Here is an 18,818-nt window from a genome sequence, read left to right as displayed (position 1 = left end):
ATATATCTGTTCATTCTCCACTTCTCGGATTTTAAATAGTGTGCAGATCCTATTAAAGGTACGAAGATGTTCATTTGGATCTTCCTTCGGCGCACCACTAAATTGGCATTGATTAGTCACCATGTGTAGAATTTGTCCTTTGATTTCATAATCTAGCGCATTAATGTCTGGATGAGTAATTGCGTGACCTTGGCCAGTGCGTTTAGCTCTCATTCGGTCTTCCATACTTAGAGGTTCCAGATTCTCCATAATTGAATTTGTTGAATCCGAATCACTAGAGGATTCTGATTTAATGGTTCGTTCCTCAACAATCTCTGTTTGAATGATTGGTGGTTCCGGAGGAAAGTTTAGTGGTTCAGGATCTATGAATCGTCCCTGAATATTCTCCGGATTCTCAATTGTGAGGTCGGGTTCAAAAAATGGATTATCGGAAATTTGAACTGGAGTACTTGGTTGACTGGATGACGATTCTAAAGAAAAATCAACGGCGGTAATATTTGCTAAATGTCTTGATCTAGTTACAGGTGGTGAACGTACAAAAGGTGGTGAACGTCTTGCTCGGTGCATTCACTGAATATCCTATTAGTTTTTAAAAGGAAAGAAAAATTATATAAGTTATCCAATCAATAGACTTTTCTGATTTTGCCCACGTTTCGAATAGCCAAAAGATGCAGCAGAGGGGCAGGATTCGTTTGGTCTCAATATAATTGAGGACTGTTTGGCTCCAATAACCCGGTCCACGTACAAATCCAACTATTACTACGAACCAGAAAATTTTGATGTCTATCAATTTAACTACTTAAAATAAATTTTCGTAATTTTAAGAAATTTAGATAAGAAGTAGAATAAAAATCTATGTCCTAAAAACTAGAATGACGAGAAATAAGAAAGAAAAAGAGCGTGTCGGAAAAAGATCGAAAAAATAAAAATAAGAAAGAAAAAGAGTGACTTATAGAACTTAAAAACACTAGACTAACCCAACCTTATTACTATCACTAACTTAAAATTATAATCTCAAATTGAGATTACTAATTGGAATGATAATTGATACATAGTAAAAGGTGTCTAAAAATATTAAAGCTTACAAGAAAAACTATATCCCAAATGGCAATAACTTAAAAAGAAACTAAAACTTAAAAAGGCGTCGCAAAATTCTAAAGTACCTAAATCTTAGTCTAAAGAAAAGCACTTAAGGGATTTTACGGCAAAGCCTAAAAATCTATAAATAAAAAAATAATTATGGCAAAAACTATGAATTAAAACTAAATACGAGCGAAAAATATAAAAGTTACGCTAAAACTATTAAAAAGGGACAAAATATAAAAATATACAAAAAGTTGTAAAAATTACAAAAAATATTATTTTTATATTATTTATTTTATAAAACTATTAATTTATTTAAAACTAATTAAAATTTAAAATACAATTTAATTTAAAAACTTAAACTAATTATAATAATTAAACTAATTAGGGTTTATTAATAATAATAATAATAAAATCCGTAATTAATGCGAAATTAGGGTTCTGTCACGTGTGTCAGGGAGGCTCCGCGAGTTGCGGTGCTCGAAGCAGCAAACTCCGCGAGTCGCGGGGTTTCAATTTTCAACTCAGGTACTTTTTTTTTAATTCGACGCGTTTTTATTTTTTTATTTTTCAATAAACACAAAATATTTAAATAAAACTTATAATTTTTTTATTAAATAAAAATAAAGAAACTTTACAAAACTTAAATATTTAACAAATTCTTAAAAATATTTATATTTTTGTTTTCTTTTCTATGTTTTCGAATATTTAAAACGTATTTTTACAAAAACGTATTTTTATAAAAGTAAACTAAAAATAAAAATCTTTTTTTTTATAATTATTAGCGTTGCGCTTCCGGCTTTTAAGCTAGATTGTTCCCCGGCAGCGGCGCCAAAAATACTTGATGTTTGAGCAGAGGGGTATAAAATATTATTAAATAAGATACAATTTTACACAAGATATATATTTATTTATAGAATGGATATACTTAAACCTTGCTACAACACTTATAGGCAGTGTACCTAATCGTACAGTAGTGTAGTTTTTAGTAAGTCCGGTTCGTTCCACAGGGAATCTTTTTCACAAAGCTTAACGCTATATTAGTTTACTTTTATAAAAATACAAATATATATATAAGTAATATTATTATTATAAAGGGGGTTTTTACCGTTTAATGACCGGTTTGTCGATTTTAAAACTTTAGTCGCAGTTAAAACCAAATGTAAAATATAAATAAAAGACTTAATTTAAAGCGTAAAGTAAATAACGATAATGAAATTGCGAATAATAAAAGTGCGATAAAATAAACTTGCGATAATTAAAAAGTACGATAATTAAAAGTGCAATTAAATACAATATCAATAAAAATACGATAATTAGAAGTGCAATTAAATATGAAATAAAGGAAATTAAATATGAAATAAAAGAATTATGCTTATTTAAACTTCCGTAATCATGATGTTTGACGTGTTGATTTTAGTTTTATGCCCATGGGTTAATTGTTCTTTGTCCTGGATTATTTAATATGTCCATACGGATTTGTCCATAATAGTCCATCAGTCATAAATATAAAGAGCGAAAGCCTTCGTCAAATTATTCTTATTCCTGAAGTCAAATATTCCAACTAATTGGGGATTCGAATTGTAACAAGGTTTTAATACTTTGTTTAATGAATACACCAGGTTTTCGACTGCGTGTAGACCAAGGTTTTACTACTTTGTTAACAATTACACCAATTACCCTTGAATGTAATTCACCCCTGTTTCAACAAGTCAATTAACTATTAATCCAGTTCCGTGTCCGGTAAAATGAATAATTATTGGTATTTATAGATATCCCGCCCACCGTACCCAGTCAAGCGTATGTGGTTATATATAAATACGTCGAATTATAAGTTTGTATATTAAATTAACAAGGTATTGTTTAGTTAATATAAAACCCATTAATAGCCCATAGTCTAATTTCCACAAGTGTCGTTCTTTTATCCAAACCCCAATTATGGTACAAAGCCCAATTACCCAATTTTAGTAATTAGCCCAACATCATGATTACTTCGGATTAAATAAGCATAATAATAACTTAGCTACGAGACATTAAATTAAAAAGGTTGAACATAACTTACAATGATTAAAAATAGCGTAGCGTTACACGGACAGAATTTCGACTTACACCATTACAACATTCGCTAACATACCCTTATTATTAGGATTAAAATTAAAATTAAAATTAAAATATAAATATATATATTTTACGTATACATATATAGAGAGATTGAATTTTTTGGATGGTTTTTGCGATCAAACTGCATTTGCTTTTATAGGGAATTGAGTCCAGGGGAACTCCGTGACTCGCGGCATTTTTTGCCTTCAAACTCCGCGAGTCGCGGAGTTTGAAATTCCAGCTCACAAGCTTTGGCTTCTTTCTTGCCGACAATTTTAAATATTAATATAATATATATATAATTTTTAAGAATTATTTATATATTATATTATATTCATGTGCATAGTTGACTTGTAATTTTTAGTCCGTTGCGTCGAGCGTTGAGAGTTGACTCTGGTCCCGGTTCCGGATTTTCGAACGTCCTTGCGTACAATTTAATATCTTGTACTTTGCGTTTTGAATCTTGTACTCTTGTAATTTCGAGACTTTCTCATCAATAATTGGAACCTCTTTGATTGTATTTTGTACTTTTGAGCTTTTTGGTCGTTTGCGTCTTCAATTCGTCGAATCTGTATTTTGTCTTCACCTTTTATTATTTAAACGAATATCACTTTTAAATAGAACAATTGCAACTAAAAGCTTGTCTTTCTTGAGGAATAATGCTATGAAATATATGTTCGTTTTTAGCATTATCACTTACCGACTTGAATTACCACAACAAATCGCGGTTGTACATAACACTTTCCACGTCTCAAATTTGAAGAAATGTTTTGCTAAAGAAGATCTCACTATTCCGTTAGACGAAATCCAAATCAACGAAAAACTTCAATTCGTCGAAGAACCCGTCGAAATAATGGATCGTGAGGTTAAAAGACTTAAGCAAAAAAAAAAAATACCAATTGTTAAGGTTCGATGGAATGCTCATAGAGGACCCGAGTTCACCTGGGAATGAGAAGATCAGATGAAGAAGAAATACCCGCACTTATTTCCAGAAGATACGACAACACCTCCAACTGCTTCAAATTTTGGGACGAAATTTATTTAATGGGTAGGTACTGTAGTGACCCAATATTTTCCATATTTATATATATTAATTGAATTTGATAATTACATGATTAAGTGTTTCCAACATGTTAAGCAATCAAACTTGTTAAGACTTGATTAATTGAAATAAGTTTCATATAAACAATTGACCACCCAAGTTGACCGGTGATTCACGAACGATAAAACTTGTAAAACCTATATGATGACATATATATATATATATATATATATATATATATATATATATATATATATATATATATATATATATATATATATATGGATATATATGTAGTTAACATGATAAATAATAAGTAAACATATCATTAAGTATATTAACAATGAACTACATATGTAAAAACAACACTACTAACTTAATGATTTCGAAACGAGACATATATGTAACGATTATCGTTGTAACAACATTTAACTGTATATATATCATACTAAGATATATTAATATATCATAATATAATGATAATGTAATAATTTAACATCTCTTTAGATATAATAAAAAATGGGTTAAAAACATTTAATAAGATCGTTAACCTAAAGGTTTCAAAACAACATTTACATGTAACGACTAACGATAACTTAACGACTCAGTTAAAATGTATATACATGTAGTGTTTTAATATGTATTCATACACTTTTGAAAGACTTTAAGACACTTATCAAAATACTTCTACTTAACAAAAATGCTTACAATTACATCCTCGTTCAGTTTCATCAACAATTCTACTCGTATGCACCCGTATTCGTACTCGTACAATACACAGCTTTTAGATGTATGTACTATTGGTATATACACTCCAATGATCAGCTATTAGTAGCCCATGTGAGTCACCTAACACATGTGGAAACCATCATTTGGAAACTAGCATGAAATATCTCATAAAATTACAAAAATATTAGTAATCATTCATGACTTATTTACATGTAAACAAAATTACACATCCTTTATATCTAATCCATATACCAACGACCAAAAACACCTACAAACACTTTAATTCTTTAATTTTCTTCATCTAATTGATCTCTCTCAAGTTCTATCTTCAAGTTCTAAGTGTTCTTCATAAATTCTATAAGTTCTAGTTTCATAAAATCAAGAATACTTCCAAGTTTGCTAGCTTACTTCCAATCTTGTAAAGTGATCATCCAACCTCAAGAAATCTTTCTTATTTACAATAAGATATCTTTATAATACAAGGTAATACTCATATTCAAACTTTGATTCAATTTCTATAACTATAACAATCTTATTTCGAGTGGAAATCTTACTTGAACTTGTTTTCGTGTCATGATTTTGCTTCAAGAAATTTCAAGCCATCCAAGGATCCTTTGAAGCTAGATCTATTTTTCTCATTTCCAGTAGGTTTATCCATAAAACCTGAGGTAGTAATGATGTTCATAACATCATTCGATTCATATATATAAAACTACCTTATTCGAAGGTTTAAACTTGTAATCACTATAACATAGTTTAGTTAATTCTAAACTTGTTCGCAAACAAAAGTTAATCCTTCTAACTTGACTTTTAAAATCAACTAAACACATATTCTATATCTATATGATATGCTAACTTAATGATTTAAAACCTGGAAACACGAAAAATACCGTAAAATCGGACATACGCCGTCGTAGTAACACCGCGGGCTGTTTTGGGTTTGATAATTAAAAACTATGATAAATTTTGATTTAAAAGTTGTTCTTCTAGGAAAATGATTTTTCTTATGAACATGAAACTATATCCAATAATCATGGTTAAACTCAAAGTGGAAGTATGCTTTTCAAAATGGTCATCAAGACGTCGTTCTTTCGACTGAAATGACTACCTCTTACAAAAATGACTTGTAACTAATATTTCTGACTATAAACCTATACTTTTTCTGTTTGGATTCATAAAATAGAGTTCAATATGAAACCATAGCAATTTGATTCACTCAAAATGGATTTAAAACGAAGAAGTTATGGGTAAAACAAGATTGGATATTTTTTGATTGTTGTAGCTACGGGAAATATTGTAACGATTCTATACAAATCATATCCTAGCTAACTTATATTGTATTATACATGTATTCTAATATATTATGTAATTTTGGGATACCATAGACACGTATGCAAATGTTTTGACATATCATATCGACCCATCTATATATATTATTTGGAACAACCATAGACACTCTATATGCAGTAATATTGGAGTTAGCTATACAGGGTTGAGGTTGATTCCAAAAATATATATACTTTGAGTTGTGATCTAGCCTGAGACGTGTATACACTGGGTCGTGGATTGATTCAAGATAATATATATCAATTTATTTCTGTGCATCTAACTTTGGACAACTAGTTGTAGGTTACTAACAAGGACAGCTGACTTAATAAACTTAAAACATCAAAATGTATTAAAAGTGTTGTAAATATATTTTGAACATACTTTGATATATATGTACATATTTGTTATAGGTTCGTGAATCGACCGGTGGCCAAGTCTTACTTCCCGACGAAGTAAAAATCTGTGAAAGTGAGTTATAGTCCCACTTTTAAAATCTAATATTTTTGGGATGAGAATGCATGCAGCTTTATAAATGTTTTACAAAATAGACACAAGTACATGAAACTACTTTCTATGGTTAAACGATCGAAGCTGAATATGCCCCTTTTACTTGGTAACCTAAGAATTAGTAAACCAGTCTACTAATTGACGCGAATCCTAAAGATAGATCTATTGGGCCCAACAAACCCCATCCGTTGTAGCGGATGCTTTAGTGCTTCGATGTTATTTTATCATGTTCGATGGATGTCCCAGAATGATGGGGATATTCTTATATGCATCTTGTTAATATCGGTTACCAGGTGTTCGCCATATGAATGATTTTTTTATCTCTATGTATGGGATGTGTATTGAAATATGAAATATTGTAGTCTATTATTACGATTTGATAAATATATAGGTTAAACCTATAACTCACCAACATTTTTGTTGACGTTTAAAGCATGTTTATTCTCAGGTGATTATTAAGAGCTTCCACTGTTGCATGCTAATATATGGACAAGATTTGGAGTCAGCATTCTTGTATTATATTGTTTAAAACTGCATTCGAAATTTACTTTGTTGTAACATATTAAAATTGTAAACCAATATATATTGGTAGTGTGTAAGTGTGATATTTTTAGATTATCATTTCTGATAATCTAGGTGGTGTCCTTTTAACCTTGTCGATAAAATAAAGGTTATGGTTTGTTTTAAAAACGAATGCAGTCTTTGAAAAACGTCTCATATAGAGGTCAAAACCTCGCAACGAAATCAATTAATATGGAACGTTTATAATCAATATGAACGGGACATTTCATATATCTCTCTCACTACCACCATCTCACTTCCTGTTTTCTTTCATGGAACCATCGTATACCCTCAACCACCACCCATATCGTCACCTGTTATTATTATTATTCTGGCTGAAATGAAGATGATGATGAATAGTACTAGGAAGATGGCCAGTGAGGATGAGAAAAACTGATTCGAACTTCATAATTGTTGTTTATACTATTCTGTTTTTGTTTAGTCAGCTCAACCACTAACAACCACCCTTCCAACCACCATGCTCACCATCACCAACGTCCTCCACCCCTACAACCAACCGCCACTAAAACTGCGTTTGCTACTGCAGTGATACGTTCCTGAAAATAACAATAACCGTAATTTTCTTTTTATACTCGGGCTTGATTAATTAACATTTGGGCCGTAAAAGATCTAGGCTTTTTATGTTGGGCCATGAATTCATGTGTCTGTGGGCCGTCATCTCCTGTGTCTGTTGGGCTAAGATCCCATTTACGTTCTCTGTTGAAATGAATTAAAGATAATGATATGATGAATCCATGATAATGATTAATTATCAAGTAGAAGAAGAAAACGGACCGACTGGTTATATATTTTTGATCCGGAGTTAAAACAGAAGAGCATAGATAGAGGAATGGTCTGGGTGCGTGCTGGGTGAACAAGAGGTCGCGGGTTCGAGCCTCGTCTGGGGCATTTCTTTTTAGAAAAACATTTACAAGGGTATACACTTTTTTTTTTAATTTCTATTATTATTATTATTATTATTATTATTAATTATGATTATTATTATGATTATTATTATGATTATTATTATGATTATAATTATTATTGTTATAATTATCATTATTATTATCATGGTATTATTATAAGTATTATTTATATAATTATTATTAATTTTATCATTTAGGTATTATTGTCATTTTTATGATTATGATTATTACTATTATTATAACTTTTATCAAAATAATACAGTTTATTATAAATATTAGCATTAGTATCATTTTTTTTACTATTATTGTTATTATTATTATTATTATTATTATTATTAACAAAAGTATTATTATCATTATTAGTATTGTAATATTAAGAATTTTTATCATTTATACAAAACTTGTTATTTTGTTATCACCACAACTATATTATTATTATTATTCTTATTGTCATTTTTTTTACTACTAGCATCAATACTATTATTATTACTATGATTCTTATTATTATAAGTAATGTTATTATTATCATTATAATCAAATACAACTTTTACTTACTAATATTAATATCATATGTTATTATGTATAAAAAAATAAACTTATAAGTAATATTACATATAAGTATGAATTAATTATATTAGCAATCTTTATATAAATATTCATATATAACAAATTAGGTACTTTTATAATATATATATATATATATATATATATATATATATATATATATATATATATATATATATATAACTAAACAAATCATAATCATTTTCAAATATGTATATACAAATTAAATATATAAAGTCATAATATACAAAATTGTTCGATTACGAATATATGTTTTAATATATAAATGAATGATATAGGTTCGGGAATCTAAGGCCAACCCTACACTTGTTAAATGTCGTCATATGTATTTTTACTACAAAATACAGTATGGTGAGTTCATTTGAATCCCTTTTACTCTTTACATTTTTGGGCTGAGAATACATGCAAATGCTTTATTAACTGTTTTACAATATTTATATGCTTGAGTTCATTTGAATCCCTTTTACTCTTTACATTTTTGGGACTGAGAATACATGCGCTACTTTTACAACTGCTTTATTAAATGCTTTTGAAATACATTTTGAACTGCGAATACATGAAATGCTTTTATAAATGTTTGACGAGATAGACACAAGCAAAACATTCCTCGAATGAATTATGTGGACGTGATAATTGCCACCATTGAATTATGTGGACGTGATAATTACCACAATTGATATGAATATTTTTTCCCTGATTATTATTGCTTGGTAACCTAAGAATTAGGGAACATCACTAATTTTGAGAATTAATGCACGCCTAATTGACGCGAATCCTAAAGGTAGCTACTGGGTTTAACACCCCCACCCAGAATGTTCACTAGACGGAAGGGCTAGTGGGCGTGGTGTTTAGTACTTCGAAGTTTATATGATTATTATACAGACGAGATGTTCTGTTTTGGGGATATTATTATGCGCATTATATGTTAAGGTCGGTTACCAAGCCAAGCTATGAAAGCAATGAAAAGTGAATGTTATGTATCGAGAGAATGATTTTATACACAGGTTATGTGTATGTTATTTTTGTGCACAAGATATGTGTACAGTTACTAAGATTTATGAAAGAAGATTTCGTACACGAGAAAGGTGTACTATATTTAAAAGATATCGCATGTACATTACAGGTGGGTATAGGATTCGGGCCCATTTGTACCATGCAGGATTTAAATCCCGTGGTCTATCAAAATGATGAATTTTATTGTTTTATGATAAACCTATGAATTCAGCAACCTTTTGGTTGACACTTGAAAGCATGTTTATTCTCAGGTATGAAAGAAATCTTCCGCTGTACAATTGCTCATATTAGAGATATTACTTGGAGTCATTCATGCCATATTTTAAAAGACGTTGCATTCGAGTCATCGAGTTCATCAAGATTATTATTAAGTCAATTATAGTTGGAGGTATTATGAATAAGTATGCTTGCCGTCAACTTTCGATGTAAAGAAAGGTTGCCTTCTAAAAACGAATGCAATGTTTGTAAAATGTATCATATAGAGGTCAATTACCTCGCGATGTAATCAACTATTGTGAATTGTTTATATTGTATATGAACGGGTCATATCAACTCTAGACAAGATTTCCTCAATCATATCCTCTGATAGGTCTTCTAAAATATTCGGTTGTCTACCCTTAACATCCGTTTTGTTTTTATACTGTAAAATAGACAAGGATTAGATTCATAAAAGATAATTAACAAATAATACAAGCAATTTTTACATAGAACATAAAAGTACAAGCACACTACAATACATATAATACACAACATGATTACAACTCCCTAATCTGAATCACTGGTTTCTTCTTCTTCAGACTTGGTTCGTTTTCCTAATTTTATAGGGATATATGGTGTTCCTCTAATACGAGCCGTCGTTTTCCACAATGATTTAGAAAAACATGGTGGTTTAGAGGTTCCCGGGTTATTGTTATAATTTAGGAAATACGGAGGTTGCCGATACATATAAAGCTCATCGGGATTGGAATCAGGTTTCTCTATTTTTACACTTTTTCCCTTATTATTTTCTTTTGCTTTATTAAATTGGGTCGAGGTAATTTCTATAACATCATCGGAATCCTCATCGGGATCCGATTCATCGTAAAATTGATAATCTTCCCAATATTTTGCTTCCTCGGCGGAAACACCGTTGACCATTTTTAACTTTGGTCCGTTGGTTGAGGATTTTCTTTTATTTAATCGATTTACTGTAGGTATCAATATTTCTTCCTCCGGAACCTCTTCTTCTTCCGGTTCCTCTTCTTTCGGTTCCTCCTCTTCCGGTTCCTCTTCTTCTGGTTGCTCCTCTTCCGGTTCCTCTTCGGGAATTTGTGAATCTTCCCAAAATATATTCGACTCTTCATTATTATTAGGTGAGTCGATGGGATTTGTACTAGAGGTAGACATCTATCACACAATATCAAACATGTTAAGAGATTAATATATCATATAATATTTATATGTTACAATTTGTAGTTTCCAACAAAAGTGTTAAGCAATCGTTTTTAAAGAAAACACGGTCGAAGTCCAGACTCACTAATGTATCCTAACAAACTCGATAAGACGCACTAATGCAAATTTATGGTTCTCTAAGACCAACGCTCGGATACCAACTGAAATGTCCCGTTCATATTGATTATAAACGTTCCATATTAATTGATTTCGTTGAGAGGTTTTGACCTCTATATGAGACGTTTTTCAAAGACTGCATTCGTTTTTTAAACAAACCATAACCTTTATTTTATCGACAAGGTTAAAAGGACTCCACCTAGATTATCCAGAAATGATAATCTAAAAATATCACACTTACACACTACCAATACATATTGGTTTACAATATTAATATGTTACAACAAAGTAAATCTCGAATGCAGTTTTAAACAATATTATACAAACATGCTGACACCAAATCTTGTCCATATTTTAGCATGCAACAGCGGAAGCTCTTAATAATCACCTGATAATAAACATGCTTTAAACGTCAAAAAAAAAATGTTGGCGAGTTGTAGGTTTAACCTATATATTTATCAAATCGTAATAATAGACCACAAGATTTCATATTTCAATATACATCCCATACATAGAGATAAAAATCATTCATATGGTGAACACCTGGTAACCGACATTAACAAGATGCATATAGAATATCCCCATCATTCCGGGACACCCATTGGATATGATAATTTCGAAGTACTAAAGCATTCCAAATTCCAGAATGGGGCTTGTTGGGCCCGATAGATCTATCTTTAGGATTCGCGTCAATTAGGGGCCAGTTCCCTAATTCTTAGGCTACCAAGCTAAAAGGGGCATATTCTATTTCGATCATTCAACCATAAAATGTAGTTTCACGTACTTGTGTCTATTTTGTAAAACATTTATAAAACTGCATGTATTCTCATCCCAAAAATATTAGATTTTAAAAGTGGGACTATAACTCACTTTCACAGATTTTTACTTCGTCGGGAAGTAAGACTTGGCCACTGGTCGATTCACGAACCTATAAAAAATATGTACATATATATCAAAGTATGTTCAAAATATATTTACAACATTTTTAATACATTTTAATGTTTTAAGTTTATTAAGTCAGCTGTCCTCGTTAGTAACCTACAACTAGTTGTCCACAGTTAGATGTACAGCAATAAATCGATATATATATATATTATCTTCAATCAATCCACGACCCAGTGTATACACGTCTCAGGCTAGATCACAACTCAGAGTATATATGTATTTTTGGAATCAACCTCAACCTTGTATAGCTAACTCAAACATTACTGCATATAGAGTGTCTATGGTTGTTCCAAATAATATATATACATGGCTCGATATGATATGTCAAAACATTTGCATACGTGCCTATGGTATCCCAAGATTACATAATATATTAGAATACATGTATAATACAATATGAGTTAGCTAGGATATGATTAATATAGATTTGTTACAAATATTCACGTAGCTACAACAAGAAAAAATTATCCAATCTTGTTTTACCCATAACTTCTTCGTTTTAAATCCGTTTTGAGTGATTCAAGTTGCTATGGTTTTATATTGAACTTAAGTTTATGAATCTAAACAGAAAAAGTATAAGTTTATAGTCAGAAATACAGGTTACAAGTCGTTTTTGTAAAGGTAGTCATTTCAGTCGAAAGAACGACGTCTAGATGACCATTTTGGAAAACATACTTCCACTTTGAGTTTAACCATGATTTTTGGATATAGTTTCATGTTCATAAGAAAAATAATTTTCCCATAAGAACAACTTTTAAATCAAAGTTTATCATAGTTTTTAATTAACTAACCCAAAACAGCCCGCGGTGTTACTACGACGGCGTATATCCGGTTTTACGGTGTTTTTCATGTTTTCAGGTTTTAAATCATTAAGTTAGCATATCATATAGATATATAACATGTGTTTAGTTGATTTTAAAAGTCAATTTAGAAGGATTAACTTTTGTTTGCGAACAAGTTTAGAATTAACTAAACTATGTTCTAGTGATTACAAGTTTAAACCTTCGAATAAGGTAGTTTTATATATATGAATCGAATGATGTTATGAACATCATTACTACCTCAGATTTTGTGGATAAACCTACTGGAAATGAAAAAAATATATCTAGCTTCAAAGGATCCTTCGATGGCTTGAAAGTTCTTGAAGCAAAATTATGACACGAAAACAAGTTCAAGTAAGATTTCCACTCGAAATAAGATTGTTAAAGTTATAGAAATTGAATCAAAGTTTGAATATGAGTATTACCTTATATTAGAAAGATATCTTACTGTAAATAAGAAAGATTTCTTGAGGTTGAATGATCACTCAAAGTGGATTTGCAAGATTGGAAGTAAGTTAGCAAACTTGGAAGTGTTGTTGGTGTGTTCTTGAGTAGTTGTTTTATAACTTGGTTTATGTATGGATTTATGAACTAGATAGAGCTAGATTTTGTTGAAGATGATGAAGAACACTTAGAACAAAGGAAGAACACTTGAGAGAGAGTAGTTTGATTCAAGAAAATTGCAAAGTGAATGTGTTTGTGGTACCTCTCATTCACGTGAATGTTAGTCTTCCATATAGGCTCCATTAGTTTGTAATTTTGTGAGATATTTCATGCTAGATGTTAAATGATGGTTCCCACATGGTTAGGTGACTCACATGGGCTGCTAAGAGCTGATCATTGGAGTGTATATACCAATAGTAAATACATTTAGAAGCTGTGTATTGTACAAGTACAAATACGAGTGCATACTAGTAGAGTTGTTGATGAAAATGAATGAGGATGTAATCGTAAGCATTTTTGTTAAGTAGAAGTACTTTGATAAGTGTATTGAAGTCTTTCAAAAGTGTATGAATACATATTAAAACACTACATGTATATACATTTTAACTGAGTCGTTAAGTCATCGTTAGTCGTTACATGTAATTGTTGATTTGAAACCTTTAAGTTAACGATCTTGTTAAATGTTGTTAACCCAATGTTTATTATATCTAATGTGTGACGACCCTTAAATTTTCGACCAAATTTAAACTTAATCTTTATATAATTCCGACTTGATAAGCAATGAATTTTAATAAATCTTGAACCTCCGGAAAGAGTTTTACACAAGCTTTTGGTCACCCTTTTATTCTGACGATTCACGAACGTCATAACTTGATTTAATTGTTTAATTGTTTAATTGTTTAATTATTGTGTATATATATGAATTTATATATATTTAACTTGAAAATATGATAATTAAATATCTCATTAAGTATATTAACAAAGTATTATATATATATTTTCATACTACTAATTTAAAGAGTTTTTGAACAATATATATGTTACTATTTAAACGACGTAATTAACTTATGTTAAAATGTATTTGCATATAATGTATTACGAGTATAAATACATCCTTACAAGTATTAAATACACTTTATAATATACCAATACATATAAAGGATATCTATACTCGTATTTTCGTTCAATTTCCTCAAGAATTCTACTCGCATTCATACGGCATTTTTACCCATATTATACACAGCTTCTAGAAGTATTTACTAATGGTATATACCAATAGAAATCTGCAATTATTTGTGTAATATGTCATCCATGACCTAATCAATTTAATATGTCATCTATGACTTAATACATTTTAACTTATCCTAGATATTTTCACTAAAAACCAAATTTTCAAGCCTATAAATAAGCACCATTTTTAACTCATTTTTACACATTCATTTTCCAAATTCTACTTTCAATTTTCACACACACATGCAAGAACTCTCTCAAGTTTTGTTCTACTACTTCTTTCCAGCAACTTTACATTCTAAACTTGAGGTAAAAACTTTACTTCAACTCTTGTTCAATTCATATGTTTATAGCTATCTATATAAGAGTTTATAAACTAGAACATAGTTTAGTTGATTCTAAACTTGTTTGAAAAACTAATCTAATCTTTCTAACTTAACTCTAATAACACTTATTTAAATGTATTATGATATTATATTAAGTTAATATAAGAACTTATAACTTGTACATATGAAGAACACCTTGAAACTTAACATATATCGTTTAATCTCCATTCGGTAAAAAGCGGGAAGTTTTGGGATGGAAATTAAAAACCTATCTTAGACTTTGAGTTCGAAGCTAAGACTTTGGAAATATGTTAATATATGTAAATAAGACTTCCAGTATTTGTTTCATGATTTTAGACAAAGTGGAAGTATTTTATCAAAAATCATATAATGGGTGGGTGCCTGGATTCTTCCAAATCTGTCCACCGGCACAATAAGAGGGTAAAACTCTGAATATTAATATATGGGCTGAACTTTTCGAATTGATTTTGTAAAATTAACTTCTTAAGGAATCCATAGCAATTTGATTCACTTTAAACGGAGTTGTAATGAATATTTGGCGAGCAAAACAAAATCTGCTAAAATTAACGTTGTATGAACGAAATTTATATTGTAAAAACTATATTAACTATATCCTTGCTAACTTTTTCTATATCCTATATATATTTGGACATGTTATCAGTAGTATAACAAAATATTATAATCTTGGTTAATTCTGTGATTGTATATATGTATAACAATATTCTTGGTACGTCCTAACACAATAAGTATACAATACGTTTTGATAAATCCTAAGACAATACGTACACAATACGTCTTAGTTAATTCTAAGACAATACGTATACAATACGTCTCTGGGTTGATGCAAAGACAATACGTATACAATATGTCGTGGGGTAATTCTAAGATTATATATATATATATATATATATATATATATATATATATATATATATATATATATATATACCGATTATTGGACTGTTGAACATTTCGGACTATTTTGGACTACTAACAAAGGACTACTAACATAAAAATGTTAAAAATTAATTCTATGAACTTGTTTTATTTTATTCACATGTCGTATTATTATCTGAATCATTATTATTGTTATAGGTTCGTGAATCCAAGGACGACGACCATATTTTTAATAAGTTGAAAACTTATTATTAATATACTTTTACTATCGTGAGTATATAGTCCCATTTTTAAACTCTACAAATATTTTGGGATGAGAATACATGCATTTTATGTTTTACGCCATAGAAACAAGTACTTAAATATATTCTACGTTGAGTTGTACCACTTTGCATATCTTCCCTAATAGCTTGGTAACTAATATTTACATATTGTAAGAACATGTATACGTGAATCCTATTGATAGATCTATCGGGTTTGACAACCCCAAACGGGCTAGTCGCTCTAGTATTGTAAACGGTTGCATAGTACTTCGTTTTTACTACACTTGGTACAGTGTAGGGAGATTTCATAATAAAGGGAATATGCCACATTAATGGTTAAGTATGGTTACCGAAGCGCTCAACAACTTATAGAATACTTTTATACACTTGCGAGTGTACATATATTTATAACTATGAAATCTTGTGGTCTATATTTATATCGATGATAAACCTATATATCTCACCAACCTTTGTGTTGACTATTTACGCATGTTTATTCTCAGGTATGAAAGAAAGTCTTTCGTTGTTGCATTATCTGAGCAAGTTGTGTATGGAGTCTCATACTTTTATTTAAATAAAGTGTTGCATTCAATAAAACCTTTGTCATGTATTATATTCGACTGTTACGTCACGTGTGTAGTATTTGGAAACCGATGTATTTTGGGGATTATTTCTTAAATAATCGCCCACTTGTTTAAAACATGCATTATGTATAATAATGATGTGCTTTTTATGAAACGAATGCAATATTTTCTAAAACGTATCATATAGAGGTCAAATACCTCGCTATGGGACCAATGAGAACGTACTGCGTTTATAGTAATATGGACGGGTTGTTAAATAATGAGATGTTAAATTATTATATTATCATGATATTATGATATATTAATATATCTTAATATGATATATATACATTTAAATGTCGTTACAACGATAATCGTTACATATATGTCTCGTTTCGAAATCCTTAAGTTAGTAGTCTTGTTTTTGCATATGTAGTTCATTGTTAATATACTTAATGATATGTTTACTTATCATTTATCATGTTTATATATAGTGTATCAATATCTTAAAATGATTCATATTTAATTAGTAAGACATTGTTATAACGATAATCGTTATATATACCGTTTTCAAGTTTCTTAATTCAATAGTCTCATTTTTATGTGTATAACTCATTGTTAAAATACTTAATGAGGTACATACTTATCATAATATCATGTTAACTATATATATATATATATATATATATATATATATATATATATATATATATATATATCATATAGTTTTTACAAGTGTTAACGTTCGTGAATCGCCGATCAACTTGGGTGGTCAATTGTCTATATAAAACCTATTTCAATTAATCAAGTCTTAACAAGTTTTATTGCTTAGCATGTTGGAAACACTTAATCATGTAAATAACAATTTCATTTAATATATATAAACATGGAAAAGTTCGGGTCACTACAGCACATGTATTTACATACATGGATTCGAAAATAACATACCCACGCTTATTAAGGCGGGTGAAGTAATTCTGGGATCGCACGAAAATCTCTCCAGACTGGGGATTGAAATATGTTCTAAGGACCTGGCTGAAAGCCTCGCAATAGCTTCGGCATTAGAAGAAGGCACTCTTTAATGATAGGCGGGGTCGGCTTTGAGATTTGCTTGTTTTGTTTAATAAATTTCTAAACACGAAAACGCTCAGCATTCCCAATGGCTAACACGACTGAAGAATAGGTTGTATTCACCGTAGCACCGTTGAAAGCATGATCTACAATAATGGGGAGCCCAGCCTGAAGGCGATCAAACTCACGGTCAGCATTCCGCGCTCAACATTGTGCTTGCTGTCAACGCATCGTTAAATCATGAATCAATTTCTCTGCCAACGTGCTTTTAGACACAACGTTCTCAAGTTAGGTTCGCAAGTTTTCCTTTTCATTGTACAACTTGGCAAGAGCTTTCTGAAGATGGTTATTTTCCTCCCTCAATAAGGATGCCTCGTTGGGAAGAGCATCGTCGCCACCTTTGGCCGCATCAGTTACAACTTCAGGAACCCCATCAATAGAGTCAGCACCAACCTCCGGGGTCCCATTGTCTCTCCCGAAAGCACTATCATGATCACTCTCATCATCGTCATCATCATCATCATCATCATCATCTGTGAAAAACTAGACATATTAAATAATGGATACAACATAGGGGATTGAAACAAGGAAAAAAATATGCCAGATTTTGCTCGCTTTAGCAAAGATGTTGGTGTATAAATGAAGTGCGAATTGAAAGGCGAGAACATGTCTTAATACTGTTTCGGTATCAGTTTTCTCTTACCTACATAAAAAGGGCGATAGATGGATGACCCCCTCTTGAGATGAGTAGAACAATCAATTCCCTCTAAGAGCGCATTCATTTTACGCGATGACAGAGGTTCCCCGAGGTTT

Source organism: Rutidosis leptorrhynchoides, chromosome 3 (genome assembly GCF_046630445.1).
Source record: "Rutidosis leptorrhynchoides isolate AG116_Rl617_1_P2 chromosome 3, CSIRO_AGI_Rlap_v1, whole genome shotgun sequence".
NCBI classification, from domain to species: Eukaryota; Viridiplantae; Streptophyta; class Magnoliopsida; order Asterales; family Asteraceae; genus Rutidosis; species Rutidosis leptorrhynchoides.
The sequence above is the reverse complement of the archived record's forward strand: the minus strand, read 5'-3'. Positions refer to the sequence as shown.